General features: G+C 48.0%; 1 long non-coding RNA gene and 1 gene segment (V, D, J or C); both read left to right on the top strand.

Moving 5' to 3' along the window:
- Positions 1 to 13,113, top strand: part of LOC146352876 (T-cell receptor beta-2 chain C region-like) — a 127,755-nt gene that overhangs the window by 18,495 nt on the left and 96,147 nt on the right.
- On the top strand, positions 134 to 4,398 carry LOC146352880 (uncharacterized). Its single transcript, XR_014787875.1, has 4 exons — positions 134 to 276; positions 1,126 to 1,295; positions 3,036 to 3,168; positions 3,257 to 4,398. It is a non-coding gene; the product is annotated as an uncharacterized LOC146352880 (long non-coding RNA).

Here is a 13,113-nt window from a genome sequence, read left to right on the forward strand (position 1 = left end):
TGAACCTTCGCTCCTGGCGTAGCCATGCCAGATGATGTAGCCTATGCAGAGGTGCATCCTCCTCCTCTGCAGGCCCCCAGCCGCTCCGCCTCATTGGTCGGACGGTCCCAGCATCAGTTCCTCCCACCAGTCTAGTGCTCGAGTGAGCCTCCTCCTCAAGAGAACTCCAGCCCAGCCGCTCGCTTGGGGGCAAGAGCTTCTCTTGCCTTTCCCGTGCAGCAGAGGCCATGTGGAGGGAGGTGCTGGGCATCTGTGTCGGCTTGCAGCTGCTGGCAGGTAAAAAGGATGAAAAGAAACCAGCCCTGCAGAGTGACGGTTTTCAGGGAGGTGGTTAAGAGAGCTGTCGGCGAGGGAGAAACGGCTTGCAGCAAGCAGTGAGCGTTGTAGCCGAGAAGCCCACTGGCGAAGCAGTGAGAAAAGACGGAGAGGGCCAAGACGGCTTTGCTGCATGAGGGGCGGGGTGCAACAAGGTCCAGCTGGGGGTCTGCCTGGGCAGAAGAGGTGGCCGCCAATCCCGCTGTGGGAAGGCAGCGGCTGTGCCCGTGTGCAGATGTGTGCGTGCAAAAGCCAGTCCTTACATTCCCGCAGACTGTTGCTGGGCCGAGGAGCAGACGCCAGGAGTGGGCTGGGCAAAGAGGCGCAGGCTCGCTTCCCACTGGCTGGGGCACCTGGGGCAGGGAGCCGGTTGACCACCCAGCCCAAGGGTGCCTCTGGGGGAACCCCTCGACTTCCTTCTATCGCCGAGAATGGCCGCCATTCATCCCTATCGGGAAAAATCAACTGCAGCAAGGGAGAGAAAAAGATCATCTGTGCGGTGTTGTGGGGGATATGGAGGGATGGGTGGTGTGTAGGAGAACTGGACCGAGGGGGCTAAAGGGACAGATTGGAAAGAGTATGTAGGGGTCAGGGGATGGGACCTTCCCCAGACTCTGCCCCACCCCTGCAGATGAAATTTCATGGGCCTTTGTCCGATCGAGTATCAGCAAGCTGTTGGGAAACATACTGGATGGAATTTAATGAGAAAGGAGCGGAAGATGTTGGCAGGAATTTTGGAGCTGAATTGTGACACGCAAGCCCAGCAGGCTGCCTTGTTATGGGCCTTGTTCACCTCTCCGGTCTTTACAGGGCTCTGCAGTGGGATCACTGTGACTCAGAAGGAACCGTTCAAAATCATCCCAGCGGGGACCCAGACGAGCATCGACTGCGCACATGATGACAACACCTACTTTACAATCCTTTGGTACCGGCAGAAGAGCAGCAGTGCAGAGAAGCAGCTGCAGCTCATTGGCTACTCTGTAAGTGGAAATAATCCGAACATGGAAATGGATAGCTACAGTATAAGCAGGCCAGATGTGACACACGCTTCCCTGTCCACCCCTCCGGGGCAGGCTGCGGACTCAGCAGTATATTTCTGTGCAGCCAGTAAGGGCACAGCGAGAGCTCCCTGCCTCACAGCTGCACACGAACATCGGAGGACGGCCCCCGCCTATGCCACAGATACACACAAGCCGGCCTCAGCTGGCTACAAAAGACGGGAAACCTCTGCATACATAAGAACTGTAACTTTCCTAGATCCCAATTTGTGGGGCACATAATCATTGCTACTTAAGTCAGTTATTAAAGAATTAAGAATTATTAAACAATGTTGGAACTAATAAACATCCTAGATGGATGCCCGGTGTAGTACGAATCAAATCTGAGAGGGAATGTAAAGGATCTATCCTAACCTGAATCTTAGTACCAGAATGAAGTTTCTGCATCAACATCAATAATCTTCTGTCGATATTGATCAATATCAATAGATATTGATATGAGCATCTAAAATATATACATTCATCCACTGAATGTTAGGGCTAGCTACACTAATCTCAGCACATTTAATATGGTATTTAGTAGATACATAAGTAATTAACCCTCCACTCAACTGCCCATATTTTAGCAACTTACAAGCCAGCTTTAACCAATAATTAAATCCCTCAAGACTAATGCCAGGCTGCTCAGAACATATCCAAGTTTCTTGAAGACAGATAATAGAACATTTTCTCAAAAGGGTGACTGCCTCCTTGTCGATTATTTTGTTGATCAATCCAGCCACATTCCAAGAGATTAATCTACAATGAGGGTCCGAAGTAATGCCCAAATGGGAGGCAGGAAAATGCTGACAATTCCTATCCACTACTAGATTCTCATGTTGCACCAGTTGGTCACCGGAGGGGTTAGCTCTATTTTCCCTATTCTGCCATACAAAGTTATCTCCAATGCTTGGAGTCACAGTTATCTCCAACTCTTGGATATTACTGCCTTCCTCGGCTATCACAATATCATCCATGTCAAGGCAACACCTAGTGCATAAATTCTGGATAGGCTGTAAGATATTAACTGCTTGCAACTGGCCTGGAGGACATGCATCAGTAGGCCCGACTTCATCCTCTTCCAAGTATCTCATCGCCACCCAAGAGGGGGTGGAACACACTTGGTGGCCCTTTGGAAGTAAGAGAGGAGATCAGGCTAAATCTGTTTGACAGGAGCCCTGCTGTTTAGCAGGAAAGCAGGAAAGCAAATGTTCCTCATGTAGTGCTCAGCTCTCAGTTCTGTGAAAAAACCAAAAGTACATACAGCAGATTAACAGCCTCATATAGAAAAGCTCATTATGGTCTTTTCGGCATGAGGTAAATTAGTTGTGCCGGTTTTTCAGCAGTGTTAGCACTTTTTAGATATCGCTCTGCTGTTGGCTTTTACTTTATTCTTGTTTTAAACTGTTAGGATTTTGCAGTATGTTTTTATTATGTTTTTATATTGTATGGTTTTAAGTTTTGTGGACCACCCAGAGAACTTTGGCTATTGGGCAATATAGAAATGTGATCAATTGATAAATAAAATATCTCCCCCACATGTCTCCCCAGCACTACCTCATGAAAGAAATGGATGGCATGACGTCATCCCATACACTATTTCCCTGCTCTGATTGAATTCACCGGCTTGCAAAGGACAGAGAAGTGGAACACAATGATAATATCATTCACTTCTTTTGCCAGAGAGAGATGTCCTGAGGAGGGAGACCTCGAGCCTTCAGATTTCTGAGAGAAGAGAAACTCCTGCCCCAGATGCTAACACAGTCAGACTGCTTAGCAGCGGCAAACGGCCAGAGATGAAGGCTCAGATAGCATGGTGTGTGGCTGTTTCTCTCTGGCTTGCAGGTGGGTTTTTAGCAGACGAAGGGACTCTTAGCAAAGAAGTCCTCACCTTTCTTTTTCAGGAGCTGATTATATTTCTCTTACGCTGATACCAACACAGAAGGAAGGGAGATGACAACTGGATGTCAGGGTAGAGAAGAAGCTTCTAGGTTAGATGCCTCTTGCCCAGGATACCAGATTTTTAGATTTCCAGGTTCAGCAGGGAACAGGACAGCTACAAGTGCCCCCAGGTACCATCTCCCCATCCTATTGCCTGCCCTCCTCTCCCCTGCTGGAGCGTTGCCATACCAGGTGGCCACACCGCAGGCAAGGGGGGACACAGGGCAGGACAAGAGAGGGAATGGGAGGGGGGGCAACCAGCGCTTGGAGATTTGGTGGTCTTGGTCTGGTGCCCTGGCGAAGAGATGGCAAGCCTGAAAGCTGAGGGGCAGGGTGCTGTGGCAACACTGATGGCGATCTGGAGTGTACACGCTGTAAGCAAAATACTAAAGCTTTTTACCTCAAAAGTCTGAGTGCTGCCTTCTGAAACTCTGCATCCTCCTAATAGAGGTTTTGTATTACTGTCCCTGTGAATACTGCTCTAAGGGACCAACGGTGCTATCAGTTTCTGATCTATCTGCATGTCGAGAGAGAGTATTTGCAGCAAAGCCATTTGCATCCCCCCTCCCCACACAGCAAACCCTGCAGACTTGCAGCGCTGGGAAGGGAGGGGAGCACTGGGGATATCCAACAGGGTTCTCAGCACCCTCACCAGCCCCACTTCCTGGGATACCTTGGGGGAAGCCACAGCCGTTCAAATGGCCTTCAGCTGGCATAGCTGTGCAGTATAGATATGTTCAAAGTGAGAACCATGAATATTATTGCTATCTGAGCCATTTCTTTCAGTGCATCTCTATTGTCCCCAAAGGGCACACAGACGGAGAGATCCAGCAGGTGCCTGGTTTGGTTGTGAAGAAGGGAAGGACAGCCCAGCTGAGATGCAGGCAGACCTTCCAACATGATTACATGTACTGGTACCAGCAGCACCCGGGGAGGGGGCTGCAGCTCCTCTATTACTCTATAGCAGAAAGCGTTCCTGCGAACAAGGAAACCAGCTCTGAGAGATTCACAGCTCACCGACTGCAGAAAGGAAGCTTTGACTTGAACATCTCCTCTGTCCAGAGGGAGGATTCAGCCACGTATTTTTGTGCTAGCAACATACACAGTGGTTGTGAGCCTCTTCTTCAGTGTACAATAACGGTCTGCCCTATCTGCATCGCACTTGGGGGGGGGAGGGGGAGGGAGAGAGAGAGAGAGAGAGAGAGAGAGAGAAAGAAAGAAAGAAAGAAAGAAAGAAAGAAAGAAAGAAAGAAAGAAAGAAAGAAAATGTCTTCCTTACGTACCATGGAATCATAGAGCTATCCAAGGTGGTCCTGCTGCTGTGTGCCCCATCCGGCCCCCCACATTAAATCCTGGGCGTGCCTCTGTGACGTGGCTGTGACCTGGCAGTGATGTGGGTAAGGGGTGGAGCCTCCCCCCCATTCCCTTTTCCCCCATTTGCAGTAGGGGCTTGAGGAGGCTTCCTTTCCCACTTCTTGCGGTATCCTCTTCGTCCATTCACAACGTGCACAACATGCAGCCTGCCTTTCTGGAGTAATTTGCAAGCCAGGGAGGGAGCAAGCAAGCAAGAGGCAGTGGGGATGGTAGGTCAGGGAGTGAAGTAGCAGCTCCACTCTCTGCTCTTTCTCATTCATAAAGCAGATGGGGGGGGAGGAAGCTGCCACCCCCCTCTCCTCCTACAGGAGGGCAGCAAGTCCCACTGAGGTAAATCACAATTCGGATGGGGAGGAATAGCGCTGTTGCGCTTTTATGCGTGAGCAAGGCAGGCTAGTTAGTCTCACTGAAGTAAATCGCCATTCGGATGGGGAGGAAAAGCAGTTTGATGAATGGGCAAGGCAGGCTAGTTACAGAACTGGTGTTACTTGCTCTCTGACTCAAAAGAGCCAGGGATGCTAGGGGTGGGAAACAATCCTCTCATTCGCCGAGTGGCACTTCCCGGGTTGATGATGTTCAGCTCTCCTCCCAGACTCTGCCCACCCAGCTCTGACATTTCAAGCCCTGTGTGACTGGAAAAGCAGTTTTTGGTGATGTATACTCCGCTTTTCTTGCTTCATGTGTCCCTGACGGACCAAAGCCGATTTCATGAACATCCGGATAATACATCAATGTGCTTCTCATTCCATTGTCAGATCTGGCCCAGGATGCTCAAATGCAGAGATCACCCCAAAAGCTTGTCCAGCGCTGCAAGAAGGCCAGAGTGCCTGGCTGAGTACAGACAAACAGATGGGCGCTACGGCATGTTCTGGTTCCAGCAGGATGCTGGGCAGGGTCTACAGTTCCTCTACTTCTTCCTGTATGAAAAGCTACACCCCCTCACAGAACAAAGCAGCGTTCTGACCAATTCAAAGCTGATCAGCCCCAGAAAGGAGGTCTTTCACCTGAGTATTTCCTCCTCAAAGTGAGGGGACTCGGCCGTATATTTCTGTGCAAGCAGCTTAGACACAACACTACAATAGTGGGTTGTTTGTTGAACCGTGGGTTAGTCTGTTGTCTGAACCCAGGACATTTTGCACAGGGTGGCTTGTCAAGCATGCAGTCTGGTTTATTTTTCTCGAATAAGCCACCTTGAGAACCCATGGTTTGTTGTCAGGTTGTTCAGGGTGGTTAACAAGACACACCGCATGTTAACCCACTGTGCAGACAATGTCCTGGGTTCAGACAACACACCAACCCACAATTCAACATCATCTCCAATTAAAATAAGCTACCTTTGAAAGTACTGAGAACAAGTTTTGGGATTATGCCAAACTCAGCTCTCTCTGTGGTGTTCAGACAATGAGATAGATGTTGCACGTTGATGCTGGTGTTTACCTAGGCGAGGCTCTTGTTCTTTGGGACGCAGGGCCGTATCCAATGCTGGGAATCCGCCAGTGCTAAACGGGTTCTAGCAGGAAGGACGGCCAGCACAATGGGAAGTCAGTGTTCGCTAGTGCAAGCCAGGAGACTGGACCAAACGACTTCTGGAGCAGGCCACGTCAGCGGAGCTTGCAGAAATCTAAGTTCTTCTGCAGCGGCTGGCAAGAAGCAGCCTGGGAGAAAAGCACGGGATGGGCGCTGCTTACTTTGGGAAACTAACGTCTTGTGTTTTACGGACTAGCTCCCTTTGTCTGCCTGTCCCTGTACTCTACCTTAGTTTCAGTAGTGTAGTGACAAATTCAGAAGTGCAGTGTCCCTTCATGATAGTCACAGCCACACCCCCTCACAGCCATGCCCCCTTCTAAAATTATACAACCTTGTAAGATTATACAATACAAATGAGCTTTCAGTCACTTTGTTTGGAGTATCTGGTTACCCTAATTCAGAATTATTAAAAGGTCGATTTGAAAAGAAAACACACACAAGTCATGTCCAGCAACTTGCTAGAAAATATTATTTGGTTAATCATAGAATCATAGACTAGCAGGGCTGGAAGGGGCCTACAAGGCCATCGAGTCCAACCCCCTGCTCAGTGCAGGAATCCAAGTCAAAGCATCCTTGACAGATGGCTGTCCAGCTTCATCTTGAATGCCTCCAGTGTGGAATAAAAAGGTTAGTCCTTTCTAATTCAAGAAACATTGTTATTATTATTATTATTATTATTATTAATATAATCATAGTATATTTATTATTAATTATCATTATGAAGAGCCATTGCAACCAGGTGTGAAGCAATGCCTCATTAAAATCCCTGGTGACCCACAGCTCCTTTAAGGCTGCAATCCTATACACACTTATTTGGGAGTAAATCCCATTGAACATAATGCTACTTACTTCTGAACAGACAAGTAGGATTGTCCTGCAAGGCTACAAGCATAACTACACTCACTAGGGGAGTAAACTGAAGTCTGAATCAGCCCCCCATCGGTAGCCACGATGAGTGGTGGGTTAGGAACAGACTTTTACTGGAGATATAACAAGCTTACATCACAAGATAAGCTGGCTGAGACCAGCATCACTTGCAGAAGGAAGAAGATAGGAAGGTAGAGGGGGGAGACAAGGAAAAGGCAGAAGACCTCTCAGATCTCCTCCCCCCTTACTCGTATTAACCCTTTAAGTTCAGGTTAAGTGACTCATGGCCCTAGTCCCTCCAACATAAACTCCACTGAACACACTGGGGCTTACTTCCGGGTAAACAAACGTAGGATCCTACTGTCAACCAGAGGGGTTGGATCCAACCCCAGGCCCCCTCCTGTGCCTTGAAGGACAAACTTGATGTGAAAACAAACAGCAGGTGAAAACCTTTCACTGCATGGTGCTAAAACATGATCCCCTGCTAATGTCTGTCCGCACATCAAGCCTGCTAGAATTCCTCTCCCACACACAGCAAACCCCGCGCAGAAGCACAAGCAACAGACAATGGCGGCGGCGCCCCCCCCCCTCCTGCCATGGCCAGCAGCAGTCCTGAACAGGCAGCCAGTGCGGCAGGATGATGAGGGCACAGAGCGGGGATGGCCAACAGGGTGGGGAAAGGGTCAGGAAGCTTAGGGGCTGGCTGGGGATCACTGAGTTGCAAGGCACGGAAGCTGCTCAGGGGGTGGAAGACGGAGAAGCCGAGAGCTGAGGAGGAGAATAGGGGGGGCTGAAGGGGGCTGCAGAGGTAGGCGAGTGGTAGGCTCTGCGTGGTAGGCGAGAGGCAGCCACCAGTCGCCAGCAATCCCTCCCTCTACTCCCTCCTCACTACATAGGAGACTGCGACCCGGCGGGGAGCCGGTGCCAATAAAAGTGTAGGAGCAAAGTGCTGGTGCCACCCCAGAGCACTACACCCCTGCTTAGTTTCAACTGGTCTATTTCTAAATAAACATACATCACAAAAATGCTGTGAGTCTCCATTAACCTCCCAAACTAACTGACCCTATAAAATGGTGCCCTGCAACCTCTTGGGACCGTGGGGGCCAGCAAACCATGTTAATCAGGCTCACAAAATTGTATGGTGATGTGGGTGGGCAAGACGCATGCATTTCCATCCTTCTGCAGGGCAACATTTACTGTCGCCATGCCATACGCAGGTGGCTCTATTATAGGCGCAGACCAGGCAGACACCTTGGGTGGTACAATTCAAGGGACCCCCCCCACCACCACGTAAGAAGCGGCCTGCAGTTTCAGGTTCCTCCACCTTTGCTGTTTCTGGCATAGCCAACTCTCATGCACACTTAAATGCACGCTCCAGGATCCTCTGCGGAGCTGTGGTGGAAAATGATGCTCAGGGTCAGGCAGGTTTACTGGCCAATATGGCTCTGCAGCGGCCAATGTGCATTTTCTTTTCTTGGAGACAGCATGCCTTTATCGCTTTTGCATTTGACAAAATGCCCAATGTTATGCCAAGATCCTGGGAAGTGGAAACCTGGCACAACCTTGGGATTTGTCAAGAGAAACCCTGCAGGCAGGTATTTAGGGCATGAAGTCTTCACCAGGAAATTTCCCCTTGCAGCAGGCAGAAAGTGATCATTGGCAAATTTATGTTGATCCCCACCCATCCGGATGTAGATGGTGGGTTCTTTAATGTGGTTTCTTTTTGCTCTCTTTGGAACTCAGCCACTCCCTCAACTCCAGTGTCTTGGTTGATCAGTCATAGGCACCATTAGGGACAGCAAGCATGATCGCACCATCCCCCCTTCCCCCAAATAGTTGTTACCCTGCTGGGAGAATGCAGTTGTCAGCACTGGTGGCCTGCCATATACATGCATGAAGTATATGCATGTATATACCGCGTCAGACTATTGATCCAACTAGCTCAACCTTGTCCACCTTCATTGGCAGCAGCTCTCCAATGTTACAAGCAGTGATCATTCCCAGGCCTGCTATCTGAGAGCTTTAACCAGACATAGATTAAACTTCAATATTATGGATGTAGAGCACATGTTCTACCACTGAACTATAGACACCTGAAAGGAAAAGATACCTAGACAGGGACTTGAACCTTGGAGGCTCGGGACTCTTATTCGCCTGGGGGAGAAGGGCCATTTTCTGGCTGAACTTCGCTTTTCATCATATATAAAGTTTTTCGACTGTCCTTTTATGATTTTGAGGTGCTGAATCTGAATCCGGATCTGAAGAGTGCCGCTTTCTAAACCTTGAGGAAATTTCACAATTGCAGTTCTAAATTTCTCAATATAGCAGTTGGAACCTTGCTGTTTTTCTTTTATACTTCATTTTATTCAGCTGCATGAGACTCATCTAATTTGGATTATAAACATCTCAAAATTATGTAAGAATACTGAGGACACTGACCAGTGGTGGATCCAAGGATACTGGGGGGGGGGGGTGTTCAGGGTGTTCAGCATGTTGCCTAACTTCAAATAAAAATTCAGAATTCCCATAAAACACAGCATTTATTACTGCATTTATAAATTTAGATGGTTTTTAAAGCATTAGAAGGTATTTTTGTTACTAAATTTAAGAATGAAATTACTACAGTTATTTCCATTATTAATTTTAAGTATCAGCACAAATATCTTCATCGCTGTCATCCAGAACATCATGTGTTGTGCATGAACAATCAATGTAATCAATTGTGTTTTTGTCTTTGTAGAGTTCGCTATCACTTCTCTTTTCGGTAGCAGAGAAGCCAGAGAGAGTTGGTATTGCCTGGAATTTGCTCCCTGTCGTTTCTTTCGTGTAGGAGCTTTGATACTTTTCTCATAGTATCTGTCAAACGGTACATGCATGACTGGAGTTTGTTTCAGTTCTTGTTCTACCACCGCTTTGTCTGCACTCACGCACATTTGCACAGTCACTGGCTGCGCTGGGCACAACACACATCACAGCACGGCACAGCTGTCAAGAATAATGGTGTGGGGTAGAGAATGGATTGTTCAAGCACTTCTGTGATGGCAACTTTTCCTTTGAGCACACTCTTAGGTGTCCGCTGCACATCACCATCTGCAATGAAGACAGCAGTTGGCATTGCGGCGAGTTGAGTGCATCATCCATGTTGATCTCTCAAGATGGTGTGAGCAATCCCATTGTGTGAGCATAAATCAGAGTATCATCCACAACCACTTCACAACTACCTGCTGCATCTAGCTTCACAGATTTGGTGACTGCTGTTATTGTTTTAATGGGGGGGGGGAGGTAATAGTTCTATGAAAACCAGACGGCCAGTTGCTCACAAATTCACTGTAATGATTACTCCCAACACCTACTGCATCATGCGCATTTAATGAGCAACCTTTCAGAATTTGGCCACTGACTATGTTTCTTAAACCATTCACTGGGTTCACTGTCATCAAGTGGATTAATACACGTTCTTAAACAGTCCCGGATCTTCATGCGATCTGCACAGTCAGCTTTGAGATGTGGATCAGCCTCTCCCTTGTGATCGGACCCGACATTTTCAACATTCCCTTCTTTCGTGTCTTCCACAGCTCTCAAAATCTGAGCACAAAATGTGTTGCGAGCAACAAAGCCCAAACAGCCAAAGTCTTTGGTTTCAGAGTGCATCCAATTATGCCTCCAGGGCCAGGGCCATAGTGCATGTATGTTGCCTCAATAAACTGATCAGTCCATAGCCCATCCCAAATACCTTTCTTGTGCCTGACTATGTGTTCGCCAGCCATGAACTTTATAAATAGCTCTGAATCAGGTTTTTGCATTGTTTTCAAGTACTAGGACCCATACCATGCATAGTACCAAGCCAGTACCTGTTGGAGAAGGAAGAGAAGCCACCATCTGGTGAAGAGGGAGTGCTTGCTGCTGCTGGTGCCACCGCCGCCACCATCATTATCAGCACTGCTCTCTTCTGTGGACCTCTGCCTAGACAGAGCTACTGTGGACTTCTGCCTGACAGACAACCATTCCCTCCAGGACCAGGCCCCTGAGTACTGAACCAACTGTTGCTGACCACCTCCCCCTGTCCCTTCTTGGGTCATCAACTGGCTGGCTGAGGTGGTGGGCCTGCCACTGGCGGGGTTGCCACTGAAGGGGGCGACACCAGAGGGGGCGCACCCCTTCAGGGAGTGATGAGGGCGAGGGTATCACCTCCTTTCTCAAGCAACTGTGTGAGTGTGCATGTTTTGGGTGAGTGAGCGATCCCAGGGTGAGAGCGTGGGATAGTTGGGGCGGCTGAGTTCCAACCATCCCCTAGGTGAGAGCTGAGGGGTGGAGGCAATTGGCTAGGGTGAGAGGCTAGCCATAGCCTGGATGACAGCCTGATGTGATTGTATAAGTGTGGTGTGCTTGAGGGGGGAGGGGGAGTAGGCCTATTTCAATTTTAGGTTGATGCTACAGTTTTTACTGGCCTGGTTTGCTGCTTGGCTGTATTGGCCTTTTGTTATTAGTTTTATGTCATTTTAGAGTTGTACATGTGCTTAGGTGAATCCAGGGGAGTGGGGAGAAACAGGGTGCCCTATTGGAGTAATCTCGGGCAGGGGGAGGTCTGGCATTGGGGGTTGGACATGTCAGGTAAGGGAAAGGCGGGACAGATATTTGAAATCTGTCCCATCTTTTGGTCCTTCCCCCATACCTCAAAATCTAGGTTGCCCTATCAGCCCACCCTCTGATCTGTTGGTGCTGCTTTTGAATGCCAGGTCAGTCCATAATAAAACAATTATTATCCATGATTTGATTGTGGATGAAGGGGCTGACCTGGTGTGCATTACTGAGACCTGGATGAGCTGGGCGGTGTGGATCTGTCTCAGCTTTGTCCACCCGGGTACTTAGTGCAGCACCAACCTAGATTGGAGGGGCCCTCCTCTGCGTCCCACCAGTACGAGACATACACTATGGTGGGACGTGGGAGAGGGCCTTCTCTGCCATGGCATGCCGGTTGTGGAATGCCCTTCCTTTGGAGGTCCGATTGGCACAGACATTGATCTCGTTTCGGCGCCAAGTAAAAACGTGGCTTTTTACCAAAGCCTTTGAGGGCTAAATGCATTCCCTAGCACATTGTTTTAACTGTTTTAGATTTTAATTGGTTTTAGCTTGTTTAATAGTTTAATATGTTTTTAGGTGTTTAAGTTATTTATTGCTTTATACTGTTCACATTGATTTTATCTGTATGCCGCCCTGAGATCTTAATTATATAGGGCGGGATAGAAATATTATAAATAAATAAATAGTTGACATGCTCTGCAGTGAAGAAATATGGGAACATTGACTTTACTGCTTATAAATGCAGTTACCAATCACCTTCTCTCTCAGCTCAGATGAAATTCATCATAATAAAAACAGGCTTTAGCAAATAGTCAACAACTGACTACTTTCAGACATCTTATCAATCAGTTCCACCATATCATTCATAGATGCGTCATCTGGGAGGTCACCAATAACTCCCCGCAATATTTCTTCTGCAACCATCCTAGGGGCTGTCACGTTCTGAGGAAACTTATGTCCTAAAAACGTCTTTGGTACCCCAGCAAATGCACGCTTTAGAATGACTTCTAGTCTGCTACCGCTCATTAGTGTACCAACACAACCAACAAAGGACATAAGCATGTGCATGCCCCCCAACCTCAGCAAGACGTTATTACATAATGACCACTCTACCTAAGTTAAATTGACAGCAATTTTATAAATTTGTTGATCAATTGTGAAGATAGTCCAGTTCTGACCTGCTGTTTCAGTTATTCACATTGCCTCAATTATAGCTGTCTTCATGGCATCTAGCTCAGATGGTATCATATCGAGTAATAGTACAAATGCAGGTTGCGTTTTTTCTTCTGGATGCACTCTTCTCATGAGAACTATTCATGTTCCAGCCACCAAATACCAGACCTCCATCAAGAACTTCTTTCAGGAAATTATACTCAAGAGTTTCTGCTCTCTTACATTTTGATTCGGTAACCACTTTGGCAGCCAGGTCCTTAAGCCAAGGAAATCTCCTTCCAGCATGTCCGCTACTTCC

Source organism: Heloderma suspectum, chromosome 2, assembly GCF_057233095.1.
Source record: "Heloderma suspectum isolate Gila_16-S chromosome 2, 16-S_ref, whole genome shotgun sequence".
In the NCBI taxonomy this organism is placed as follows: Eukaryota; Metazoa; Chordata; class Lepidosauria; order Squamata; family Helodermatidae; genus Heloderma; species Heloderma suspectum.